The sequence below is a fragment of the Xiphophorus hellerii genome, chromosome 18 (assembly GCF_003331165.1).
Source record: "Xiphophorus hellerii strain 12219 chromosome 18, Xiphophorus_hellerii-4.1, whole genome shotgun sequence".
Classification (NCBI taxonomy): domain Eukaryota; kingdom Metazoa; phylum Chordata; class Actinopteri; order Cyprinodontiformes; family Poeciliidae; genus Xiphophorus; species Xiphophorus hellerii.
In genome coordinates, this window is record NC_045689.1 from 2,434,010 (window position 1) to 2,446,178 (window position 12,169).

Below are 12,169 nucleotides of genomic sequence, written 5' to 3' on the forward strand. Positions count from 1 at the left end.
CAGTTGAGATTCTCCCCTGTGGAGAATTCAGAGGTCAAATCGCTGCAGTGCAATGATCCTCACCCTGGGCGACCAATTCAATTTTCAAAGGTTTTTATTGGTTCTTTACATATAGCACCTTGTTCCATAATAACAATAATCCCAAATCTACGTTACATGGAAATTGACAATTGGGAGTCAAAATTGCCAAAAATTCAAGGTAAATTACTACAATGGAAGGACGGAGAATTATCATTAATGGGCAAAGTGCTAGTGATTAAAACAGAAGTCATCTCAACTTTAGCCTTTTTAGCGGCAACCTTCCCATTACCGCACAAAATAATGGCAGCAATTCGGAAAATGATGTTTCGATTCTTATGGGGAAGTCAGCACGAAAAATGAAAAAGAGATATCATGTACAGAGCCTTGAACGAAGGAGGGAGAAACGTAGCAAATATAGGGATAAAATTTAAAGCGATGTTTATAACACCGATTCTAAAAGTCTGTTTAAATGTGTGTCCCGAGCCCATCTGGACTCCCTTCGCCAAATTCTGGCTGGGAGGGCGAGAAATGAAGGCATGGAATAAGAGGGTCACTTTGCACACCCTCCTCAGATAGGTACCCTGCTGTTTTAATACGGTGGTCCAGGCATTGAAAGGTGGTATGAAAGAAGTTACACCAGAACCAATCAAAAGAATAACAATAGAAAGCAAGTTATCTCCTCCCGCCAGGTTGACACCAATTGGAATATTGAATGAAGAGAACGTTAGAATAACATGGAAAAATGTCAACAATAAAAATTTCACAAATAACCAGAAGGACTTGGCGTGGAAGATCGCCAACCTTTGTTTACCTACAAGGGATTTTTTGTACAAAAGAGACTGTACAACAAGCCCTAAGTGTCCCAGACTCAGATGTGGGGACAATGAGACAACGAAACATTTGTTTTGGACATGTCCTATAGTCAGGACAGTATGGTCTCTAATGGCACCATGGCTGAATGAGTTGTGCAGGGAGGAGCTAACGGATGAAGATGCAATTAGACGTTTTTTTGTTCAGGTGAAGAAAGACACGACGGGAGAGACTCGTCACTTTCCACCGGTTATCCAGCTGGGAGCAATTAGAGGCTTTGTGTTTTATCCAGGCCAGCCGAAAGTGCAGCACCTTTCTGCCGAATGTAACAATATTCACTGCAAGAATTGTAAAGCAAACAATCATTTGACTAAGGAGAGCCCCATTCCTACGAACTGTAACCTCTGTGGGGGGGAGGCCACACTTTTAGGACTTGTCCCAAATCATAAGCAAACAGAGTTAAATTGGCTTCCTCACAAAAAACAGGAACGACATTAAGTTTGGGAGACGAGTTGATTCAAGAGTCAATGATCTCTGCGAGGAGACCAGAGGACGACCAGCAGTGGGAGGACATGGAAGAGCGAGAGCGGGACGAAGGAGACAGAGGAGTCCAGGGTCCCCTTGCCCCTCGTCGGGCTTCTCCAACAAAGCTTTTGACGGCTGAGAAAACGGAGACGGGGCCCGACCAGGCGGGTCCAGCTGGGGCAGATCGGACGGAACAATTGGAGCCACTCCCCCTCGGGAGGACGTGCAACGGAGCATCACCAGGGTCATGACGGCTGGAGATTGTGGAGAAATGTTGGACCTCATGATGACGGACATGATACCGTCAACGCCAGAACCAGCACCAGAAGTGGACGCCGAGGGATGTAATGCTTCACTTTTCCTAGAGGACGATGGGGTCCTGGAGGGACTCCAACCTTTGTTTCTGACAGATGTTTCGGACCAGCTAAACCCACGACAGTGTTCCCAAGCCCCTCAACGGATTCCTCAGGAGGGCCGGATATAGAAAATTGGAACTTCACAATAAAAGCAGGAGTCAGACAGGGTTGCCCATTGTCTCCCTTATTGTTTATTATGGCAATGGAACCACTAGCATTCCGTGTTGTCCCGTTTTCCCCTTGATTGTTCCCAGGTGTGTCTCGTTCCCTGATTACCCTCTGTGTATTTAATCCCACCTGTGTTTATTTTCTAACATGTCGTACCAGTCTGTCGATGCTGTCTAGCTGTCCATTCGTTGACCAGTTGCTACCAGTGTTGAGCCTTAAGACTTCCACTCAGCTGTGCTGCCTGGTTTTTTGGATTTGTGTTTTCCTCATTAAAATCATCATTTCCTGGGTCCTCAGCATCTGCCTCACCACCTCCTACCGCACTTCACGACATGTTTCAGTTTTTATGGGGAACCAAACAAGAAAAATTAAAAAGAGACATTATGTATAGACCACTGGACAAAGGAGGGAGAGATGTGCTGGATATTGGAGTTAAATTTAAAGCTATGTTTATAACACCAATTTTCAGAGCTTGTTTAGACCAGCCTCCTTTTGTCAGATTTTGGCTGGGAAGTCAAAACCTTTTTCAGATAAATGTCCTTCAATTTTCCAAACAGTGGTCCAGTCACTGAAATGTGGCCTAAGGAGATTACACCAGAAACAAATAGAGAATAAGTTATCCCCCTTGGATAGATTGACTGCAGTTGACAAACTGCACAAAGAAAATGTTATAAAAAACATGGAAAAACGTTAATAAAAACTTGTCAAACGTTCATAAATTCATAGCCTGGCAAATTGCCAACCAATGTTTACCCACGAGGGCCTTCTGGTGCAGGAGAAACTGTACAAGCCATGATTTACAATTTGGCCTAAGCAGGCTCTTAGCATTGGAGTCATGAGCGTTGCTCTGAACTTGGTTCTTATGTCTGGCACTGCTCTGTCTAGTTGTCTATACATTATTTCTCTTTTTAATTTTTCTAGTTGGCTTCCTGTTGGTTTGCGATGAAAAATCAGACAGAATCCAGAAATTGTAAAGCTCTGAGGTTTTTTCTTTATGCATTTCTTCAAACATTTCGTTCCAGTTCACAGCATGACATGCATTCAAACAACAGTTTGATCTAAACCACCTGGCTTTTAAAGCTTTTAGTCCCTGCCAGGACTAATTAAGGGCTGGAGGCAACATTTACATTTCCAGGTAGAAAAAACATTTGTGCTAAACTATATTCCTAGAAAAATATTTACATAATTACAACTAACAACTTCACAACTAAAACAAAACAAAATCCAGAAACTTCTCCCTCCCTCAAACAATGGATTTTCCCAGTGAGGCTGATTGAAAACACCTGGTCCTGGTCAGCACTGCTCAGGGGCGCGTTTCCATGGCAACACACGACCAGGTGACCTCAAGGAGACGAGAGAATGATTAAAACAAAAATATTAAATAACGCAAGTTACTTCCTCCAAACAAAAGCAATAGATTTACCAGATAAATTAGAATATAGAACAGCAGCAGCTGTTATGGAGGGTAAATCCGTCACACGTCCCCATCAGAACTGGAACATTATTTTGCTACTTATTAGCATTTTGCTGCTTTCTGGAAACATCAGCGTTTATCACGGAGGAGTAACTGGTCCATCCTCCTCATGCCAGTAAGACAAAACCTGGGAGTAAATCCTGGGTTTCACCTACAATATAAATAAAAGTAAACTAATCAAAATATCCTTACTATGAAAAGTTGAAATGAGAACAGAATAATAATTTACCTTTTTCTCCATGATGAGATCAAAATGATCCCACATGACAGAAAACCTCCTCTTGGTTCATTCATGCTGGTATTCAAGTACAAGACAAAAAGCCAAAGAACACAAAGTTTCTCCTTCCAACAAAACGTGTCGACACATTTTCTCCCTCATAAATACAATTTGCCGCGTTCACAACCAAATGACAGGTTTTCCTTAAAGTGCCGAGGTTTCGGTGTCGTTTGGCCCATCACTGTGTATATGGATGATTTAACTCCTGTACTGTCTGACAATACCTGAGTATATGAAAGTCCAACAATGTGTGAAATGTTCACATTGGCTTCAGGCCTGAGGGTCAGAGAAACACTGGGATTAGCAGAAAAAAGAGACACAGTGAAAGACCTGGGAATAGTTAGTTTGGAATCTCATCTTTCTTTAGTTCTCGGTATTTTCATTAACAGTGAACCAGGGGAGAACGAACGCAGTCCCCCACTACCAGAAATTATGCAGTCGAGATTCCCACATTTGGGGAATTCGCAGGGGTCAGCACAACCGGAGTGCAATGAGCCTCACCCTGGGTGAACCATTCAATTCAATTTTCAAAGGTTTTTATTGGTTCTTTACATATAGCACCTTGTCCATTATGACAATAATCCCAAGTTTACATTATCACAACATACCATTAACTCAAAATGGAACACACCGAAGACATTACATACATAAAGGAATTATAAAACAGAATAAATTAAACCGATTAAAGGAAACAAAGAGGAAAACAAGAAGCAATGGTTCCAGTTTGTGTTATTCCAGGTTGTTTCACTATTTTTAATAATTCAGCAGCAACTTCCCACTCAAGAATCTCCTCATTCTTTTTTCCTTGACTCCATTTCCAAATGTGATCTTTAACTGACACACCCACCATCTTTATAACATTTGTTTCAATTATTTCATATTTTCTGTATATCAAAATATTTCTTGTTTTCCAAATTGCCTCCTTGACACAATTAATTATGATCCACCACCTGATTTCATTTCTTTCCCAGTCCTCTTTAAATAACCCATACGCTATATTTTCATAAGTTAAATTCACTTTATGCATCTTACTCAACCATGGTAACATTAACGTCCAAACTCTTTTTGTAAAGGGACGTGTCCAGAACAAATGTTTGATCGTCTCCTCGTCCCCACATCTAGCTCTAGGACATCTCAGCCTTTTTGTGCAATTTCTCTTGTATAAAAAGTCTCTCGTAGGTAAACATTTTTTTTTCTTTCGAAAAAATTTTATTGTTACTGTAAACATTTAAAAAACATTACATTGTTGCAATTATTCAGAAACTTTTAAAAACTTACAAATTCATCAATTTAGGCTAAAAGAAGCTAAGAACAAGAATATAAAATACAAAATCTCTGTGGGTTAAAAGTTGAGCAGGAGCGGGGTGACTCCCTCCCAAGTCCGGAGCCGTCCCGACCTTCCAGACAGCGCTGGTGCTCAGAGGGGAAACCTGCCCTGAAGCTCCTTCCCTCCTGCCTCACCCGGAGAGCCAGGCCGCCGCTGCTTGGACCTCTACTCGTGTAGCGCCGGCTCCTTCGTCCACGGAGGCGCAGGCGATTCTTCTTGGTGGCTGTGTCCTTGGCGCGCCACCTGCAGCCCTTGACGTCTCTTTTGTTGCTGCTGCCATCCGGATCACAGCCACGGGGGGCATCTGCCTGCGCCTACTTACCAGCAAGTTTCTGGAGGTCCAAATGGCGTCTTTGATGGTGGCTAGGGTGAGCCACATCTCAGCGGAGTCTTTTTTAGTCATTTTCAGCTGGCTCACCCCGTACAGCACTAGCTGTACATGGAGGACCTCCCTTGCTGGCAAGTGTGGGAATTGCAAGGAGCCGGCTTTCGCCCACAGGTCCACAGCAGCGCTGCACTCCCACAGCAGGGGCCTCACCGACTCCGGCGCGCCACAACCGGGTCTGGGGCAGATGGACGTTGCAGACATGCCGCGGGAGTGCATGACGGCTCTGACCGGCAGGATCCCATGAGCCACCATCCATGACATCCTGGAGTCTGTTTGGAAGGACGGGACGGCTCACGTTGCACCAAACGGTGGAGGCGTCTCCATACAGGAGGCCGCGCACTGGAGTCACTGGTTCCCGGTCCTGCACAACAGAAATAATAAAACGATGATTAGTTAAAATCTTGTTCTCCTCTCCTTCCAGTCTAAAATGTTCTAAAAATTTCCGAATAAAAGCATATGCAAAAGAAAGGTTAAAAGCTACTGGGGTTCTAAAATCTTTTATCATTTTTAATTTTCTGTTTCTTTTTCTGTCTAAAAAGTCATACCTATCGTGTTTGTCATTAAAGCCATAAATATTTAAGAGGTTAAAATCCTGTCCGTTAAAAGTCAGATTTGCTAAAAGTGCTCGTCCCTCTCTCACCACGGTGCTCTCCTTCACCAAGATGTGCGGGTTGTTTATTAAAATGGCCACCCCGTCATTTTTATTTTCATTGGAGCCGCTCCATATAGACGGCCGTGGCCACAAGTCCTGCCACCGGGTGTAAGTCTTTAAAAACGGGAGTGAACATTCTTGTAGTAAAAACACATCTGACTGTACGGAGCTTAAAAAGGATAAAACACTCTGGGCTCTAACTCGCGACTTCACACTTCTAACATTGATGGTTGAGAAGGTGAGAGTCATGAGTATGATGGCTAAAATCAAGTACGACATTTTAAAGGATTAAAAACAAGATAATACTAATTTAAACCCATGCTAAAAAACGGGCGGTCATTTAAAACAAGGCGGGTTCAGAGACTGTCCTGTGAACAGAGCTCTTCCTTCCCACATGGTGGTGCAGGTCAGGTTGGATCTCCATTCCCCCTTCGGACTCTCGGTGTCGGCCGTCTTTCTAAAGCCGTTACCTTGTTTGGGTCCTCTGGGGTTGATTGGTGAGCAAAGTCTAGGAACGAGACCTCATTGGATGAGCCAGCGAGGAAGGCTCTGGATTCCTCTCCGAAAGAACCGAAGAGTTCCTCCAGCCTTCCTCTCTTCCCTACCTTGGGGGTAAGGTCGGGAGGTGACTCAGATGCCGGCCTCTTAGCCAGCTGGGCGTCGGGGAGGGAGGCATCATCGCTGCTGTCCGTCTGTTCTTCCTCAGAGTCCGAGCTAGCTCCGCCTTCGGTTAGCATCTCCCCCCCCCACTGGATGTTTCCTTCCCCTCCCCGCTTCCCGCCATCTCCTCTCCTCCAATCAGAGGACCTGGCGGGAGATTTGAATTTTCCGACCCAGCTGCGTCCACTTGCTCATTAGCCGTTTCCGTTAGCGTCTCTTTTCCTTTTTTCAATTTATTTGCAAACGATTTTGGACAGTCTCTGAACAAATGATCCTGTCCACCACACAAATTACATTTCCGCCCGTTCGTACACTCATCAAAAGTGTGTCCCACTTCTCGACATTTACCGCAGAATACTTTTTCACAAGTTTCGGCCAGATGACCATGCTCGCCGGACTTCCGGCACAGTTTGGGTTGGCCTTGATAGTGAATGTAGCCCCTGTTCTCCCCCAGGACTATCATTGAGGGGAGATGCTTCAGGCCCTGGAAGCCTTGGGGGTCTTCCCATTGTTTAATGGGGACCCGCCAAGCACAGTTCCAGATGCCGTCCACATCCCGCACCTTCATAGCCTGGCCTCTCACAGTGCAGTATCTACCCAGCCACATACAGATGTCTTCAGCACTGACAGTCTCATTGAACATTCTGACAATCACCGTTTTCAGGGAGTTGTCAGTCAGTTTCTCGACGTCAAATACTGAAAACTGGGTCTTAGCATTTTCAAACCGTGTCCAAAATTCTTTGAGAAGTGCGGCAGAGCAAAAACTTACGTCATATACCTTATTGAAAGGCAGGGTAAGGATACAATTCAGGTCATCTGGCCGAAACTTCAGCACCTGTTGAATCAGCTTCCTGGAAAAGTCCAATCTCGTTATTCTATTTTCTTCTTCTCTTTCCTTAAATAAAAATCGAACACTGTGGTGCCTCCGCATGGCGGCATGGCTAGCCGCCATGGTGGAGGCACCACCAGTTAAAGGTTTAAAACCTTTACTAAAAACAATAAATAGTTAAGAAACACCAATAAATACAAGTAAAAGGTAAAAGATATTTTCCACTACTTAGTGGTCAATATCTCAACCGGGGACAAAATTTACTGAACCTCTAAATCAGTGGTAACAGCCAAGTCACAAAGACTACCGCTATCACCACCCAAAGGAGGGGACTGCTGTCTGAGCCAAAAGGCCGAGAAGCGATCACTGTCAAATGCTTTCTCTAAATCGTAGGTAAACATTTGTTAACAATTTGCCAAGCCAAGTCTTTATGGGTATTCGATAAATTTTTATTATGAAAGTTTTTATAACTTCCTCCTCGTTCAGTTTTTCTATTGGTGTCAGTTTATCATAAAATACCAATTTATTCTCTATTTCTATCCTCTTAATTCTTTCCGGTGAGATTTCTTTTAAGCCACATCTCGGCGCTTGTATTACCGTCTGAAACATAGCAGGATATCTATCTGCGAAGGGCTTATGCAAAATTATTCTTTTGTTCCAATTTTTCAAAACTTTCAACCAGAATCTTGCAAAGGGGCCCATGACGGTTCTGGAGATAAATTCAGGCTCAAGATTGGCGCGATGAACAAAGCTCTAAATTTTGTTCCTATATCTGGTACCTCTCTCCCCCCTTTTTCTAATTGTCTATACATAATTTCTCTTTCAGTCTCTCTTGTCGGCTTCCCCAAAGGAAGCCAAACATCATTTTTCTAACTGTTGTCATTATTCTATGATGAAAGTTGATGCAAGAAAGACCAGGGTGGATATAATTTCTGCTTGAGCATCTGAATTATTATAATATCTGAACTTTTTTCATACATATTTGAATCTTTATGAGCGCGGTCTGTACAGCTACAAATTCATACACGTAATATATTGTTCAAGTTCCGATATTTTTCCATGAACAGTGAACCAGGGGAGAGCGCGAACGCAGTCCCCCACTACCAGAAATTATGCAGTCGAGATTCCCACATTTGGGGAATTCGCAGGGGTCAGCACAGCCGGAGTGCAATGGCTGAGCCTCACCCTGGGTGAACCACCTTCATGATCATGGTATCTCCCCTGCCAGGTAAGTATGAGTTGCTCGTCGCTCACGCCGGGATGTCTTTCGCAGACATACCCACATGACTCACGGTGCCAACACATTGTTTGGTTAAAAAGAAACAAAACAGAGAAAGGAGACCAGTATTACACGAGCTAAAACATACTGGGATAACTTGGTTAAATAAACCAGGAAAAATGTTAAATTTAATGTTTAAAATAACGTTTGATTACCCACAATGCAATAGCGCACGAGCATAGCTAAAAAGCTAACTCTGAGCTAACAGTTTATTTCTTTTTTAACTCTTCTCCAAAGCATAAACAACTCATCAAAGTTCATATGGATTGAAAACATGTGAAACCTTTAATTTGAACGCTTCAATGAGCACCATAAAGTCAGAATGAATGAAAAACACACTTTAAAACATACTTTTAAAATTCACAGGACAACCACTTCCTGTTCTGTGTTTCTCAGATTCCTTTATGTTGCTGCCACCTGCTGACCAGAAGAGGAAAACCTTTATTTGATTTGTGAAACTTCACTAAAGGGCGATTTTTGTGCTTTTTATGCATCCAGACCAGAACAGAGAAGCTCCTGATCCAGGTTTGACACCAATAGCAGAATATTTAAAACCAAGTTTATGTTTTGGCCTTTCTTATTAAACTAAGTAAGATCCGCTCTGTATTTAACACCTTTTTCGACGTCAAACCAGGTGAAAATACTCAAATTTAATTTTGAGTATAGTATTTGTTTATAAACATTCAATAGAGTATCATTTATCAAGTATCAATTAACATTTTATATATTTTTTTTGTTTCAGTGGGGTGTGTTTTTTGTGTGCTTGTGAGACTCCTTTCTGAACAAAGGATCTCTGCTGGAGGATGTGGTCTACCTGAGCAGACTTCACACCTGTCTGCAATAACTTAATTATCTACTGAGGATTAAAGAGCCGGCATGAAACACCTCGTTAGCTGATTATGAATCTTTATGGGTGGAGTCAAGTCACCACTGCATCATCGTATCTAGACTGTTTCTAATGATCTTGCTCCATTTCTTCCCTTGTGATTTTCTAGAAGATGCTATCGATGAAATTGTAGCATTCAGAGTCTTCAGAATCCATTTCCTCCAGAGAGGACATGGCTACCGGACTGAGGAGAACCTCATTTGACGTTAGGTATCAAAAATCACACACTTTGTTTGAATAAATGAATGTAGAATAATCTAGTCCAGGTTTGGAGAGTCTGGATATGTTAGGTTGTTTCTGGTCTGGATGCAAAAACAGAACTAATATGTTCTGTCCTTCACAACTCGCACACATTGTTTGAATGAATCAGCCACCAGTGTAGAATAATGTGGTTTGAAAAGTCTTGTTTCTGAACTGGGACCAGTTTTATTCTCACCTAGATACAAAAAAAAAAAAAAAACTTCTTGAAGCCTAACAAATTAAAGGTCAAAAAATAAGATTTTGTATATTTTACAGATAGTGAATCATGTTAACCAGGTTTGAAAAGTGTTGCAGTTTTGGAGCTGGACTGTTTCTAATGTGGTCTCAATGCAAAAAAAGAACTGATGTCTCTTTACTGAAGTTTCACTAATCACTTGGTTCTAAATACTCTGCAATAAGTGTAAAACAAACCAGATGAAAAGTGTAAGTAGTTTAGTTTATAAACTAGAAGAGAATAAAAATGCTCAAGGTAGTGAACAATTAGATGGAATCATCCTTTAGAAAACAGGATTAAGTTGCATTAATCCTGTTTTTTAGCGCGGCAGATGAGAACAACCTTTAAAAAACACCTGGAGCCAAACGTGCCGAGGAGAATACACCACCGTCTAAATTTAGGTCACAAGTTGCAACAAAACCTTGAAAATGTTGAAATAATTGCAAAAACAAAAAATGTTTCCAACCCATAAATGTTATAAACTCAACAGGTTTTCTGCCTGTTACTACTGTACATGCCCTAACTGGACAAAAAATGGCACACATCTCTCTTAGTTGCGGTAAAAGCGCGTAAAAACCATAAATAACTAAAACTTTTTGTATGCGACTTCTATTTATTTCTCATTAGTTTTCGGACACTGACTGGTTAAGGAAAATTGACAAAACTGCCTTTTACCGAAAAGGTTAGCGGCCTACAAAAACGTATAATAACGCTCACATTAATATATGTGCTTTAAATAAACTTACGCATTTATAAAAACAGATAACAATGATATCTAGATACTTTTATTTGAATTAATTGTGTTTTCGGCTCTTCGGGTGACCTACTGAGAAACACCTGGAGCCAAACATGGCGCCGCGGAGACTCGGCCATCTTCCAAATTTCGGTCAAAACTTTGGACCAAACCCTGGAAAATGTTGAAATATTTGCCCAAAATGACGTCACCAACCTATACATGCTATAAACTCAACTAATAGACTCACCGAAAAGATTTCATGGCGTAATATAATGTCCTTACACGGAGTCAAAAGGATTTCTTCGGCCTCCTGTGAAATCTTTCCCAATTATGCAAATGAGCCTCGTTCAGGCGGTTACTGTGTTGCCAGACCGGGGAATAAAACAAGTAATTTAGGGACGGATGGGGAGTTTTTTTGTTTTTATATAAACCACATAAAAGCGGCAAATAACAATTTGAGTTACAAATATCAGTCAAGTGTAAACTTGACATAAGTAAAGAAGTAACAGTTGATTTCAAATGCTTTAGATTTTTATAAATGTAAATAAAATTTGTATTAATACTTGGAAATGAAGACCAGAGTCCTATATTTGCTCTTGAAATACACTAATAAAATCATTACATGTCGCATTTATTTATTTATTGCAATCCACATTTTCTTTTTCACAAAACCACACGTCTATTTCAAGCTATTTGATGGTGGGGAAAAAATAAAATAAAAATAAAATGAACCCATATCTTGATGTTTACAATGACAGAACCTGGCAACCAGACTCTGGCTGCTCCGCTTTTCTCCACAAATAAACAAGCTAATTCAACTGAATTTGGACTTCGTGGTTTTTAGTCTTGTTAGTGTTTTTCTGCTTCTTTTTGTGTTAGAAAAAAATATATTCATATAGTAGAAGGGAACATTTTAGTAATTTAACATTACCTTCATCAATGGAGTACATGTCTGTAAAGTGACCTGGTTTAGAAGTTTGGTCTGTTAAACCTCAAAATAACTTTCTTACTGCAGCGCTTAGTTTAAAAGCAAACGGAAAAACCTGTAAAAATAAAAGTATTTTACCAAAAAATAAAAATATACCTCTCTCCAAATGCACCAGTGATTGTCCAGGATTGTCCAGTGATTGCTCTACACTTGCTGTTTATCTTTGGAATAGTCAGAAAAATAAGATTTAATTGAAATTATCATTTCAGTTTTCAGGAATAATAAAATTCCAATTTTCTTTACCATGTAGCTCTAATGACATTTATTTTTCAGACTAGACCTGCCACGATAAATTTTGCTGGATGATAAATTGTCCCA

General features: G+C 41.2%; 1 non-coding gene and 1 pseudogene across 1 annotated transcript; both read right to left on the bottom strand.

Annotated features, from left to right (window-relative positions):
• Positions 1 to 4,025: 4,025 nt before the first annotated feature.
• Positions 4,026 to 4,159, bottom strand: LOC116708374 (uncharacterized; annotated as a pseudogene).
• A 4,400-nt stretch (positions 4,160 to 8,559) lies between these two features.
• LOC116708360 (U1 spliceosomal RNA) lies at positions 8,560 to 8,723 on the bottom strand. The gene has a single exon (XR_004336653.1). It is a non-coding gene; the product is annotated as a U1 spliceosomal RNA (small nuclear RNA).
• Between the last annotated feature and the right edge of the window lie 3,446 nt (positions 8,724 to 12,169).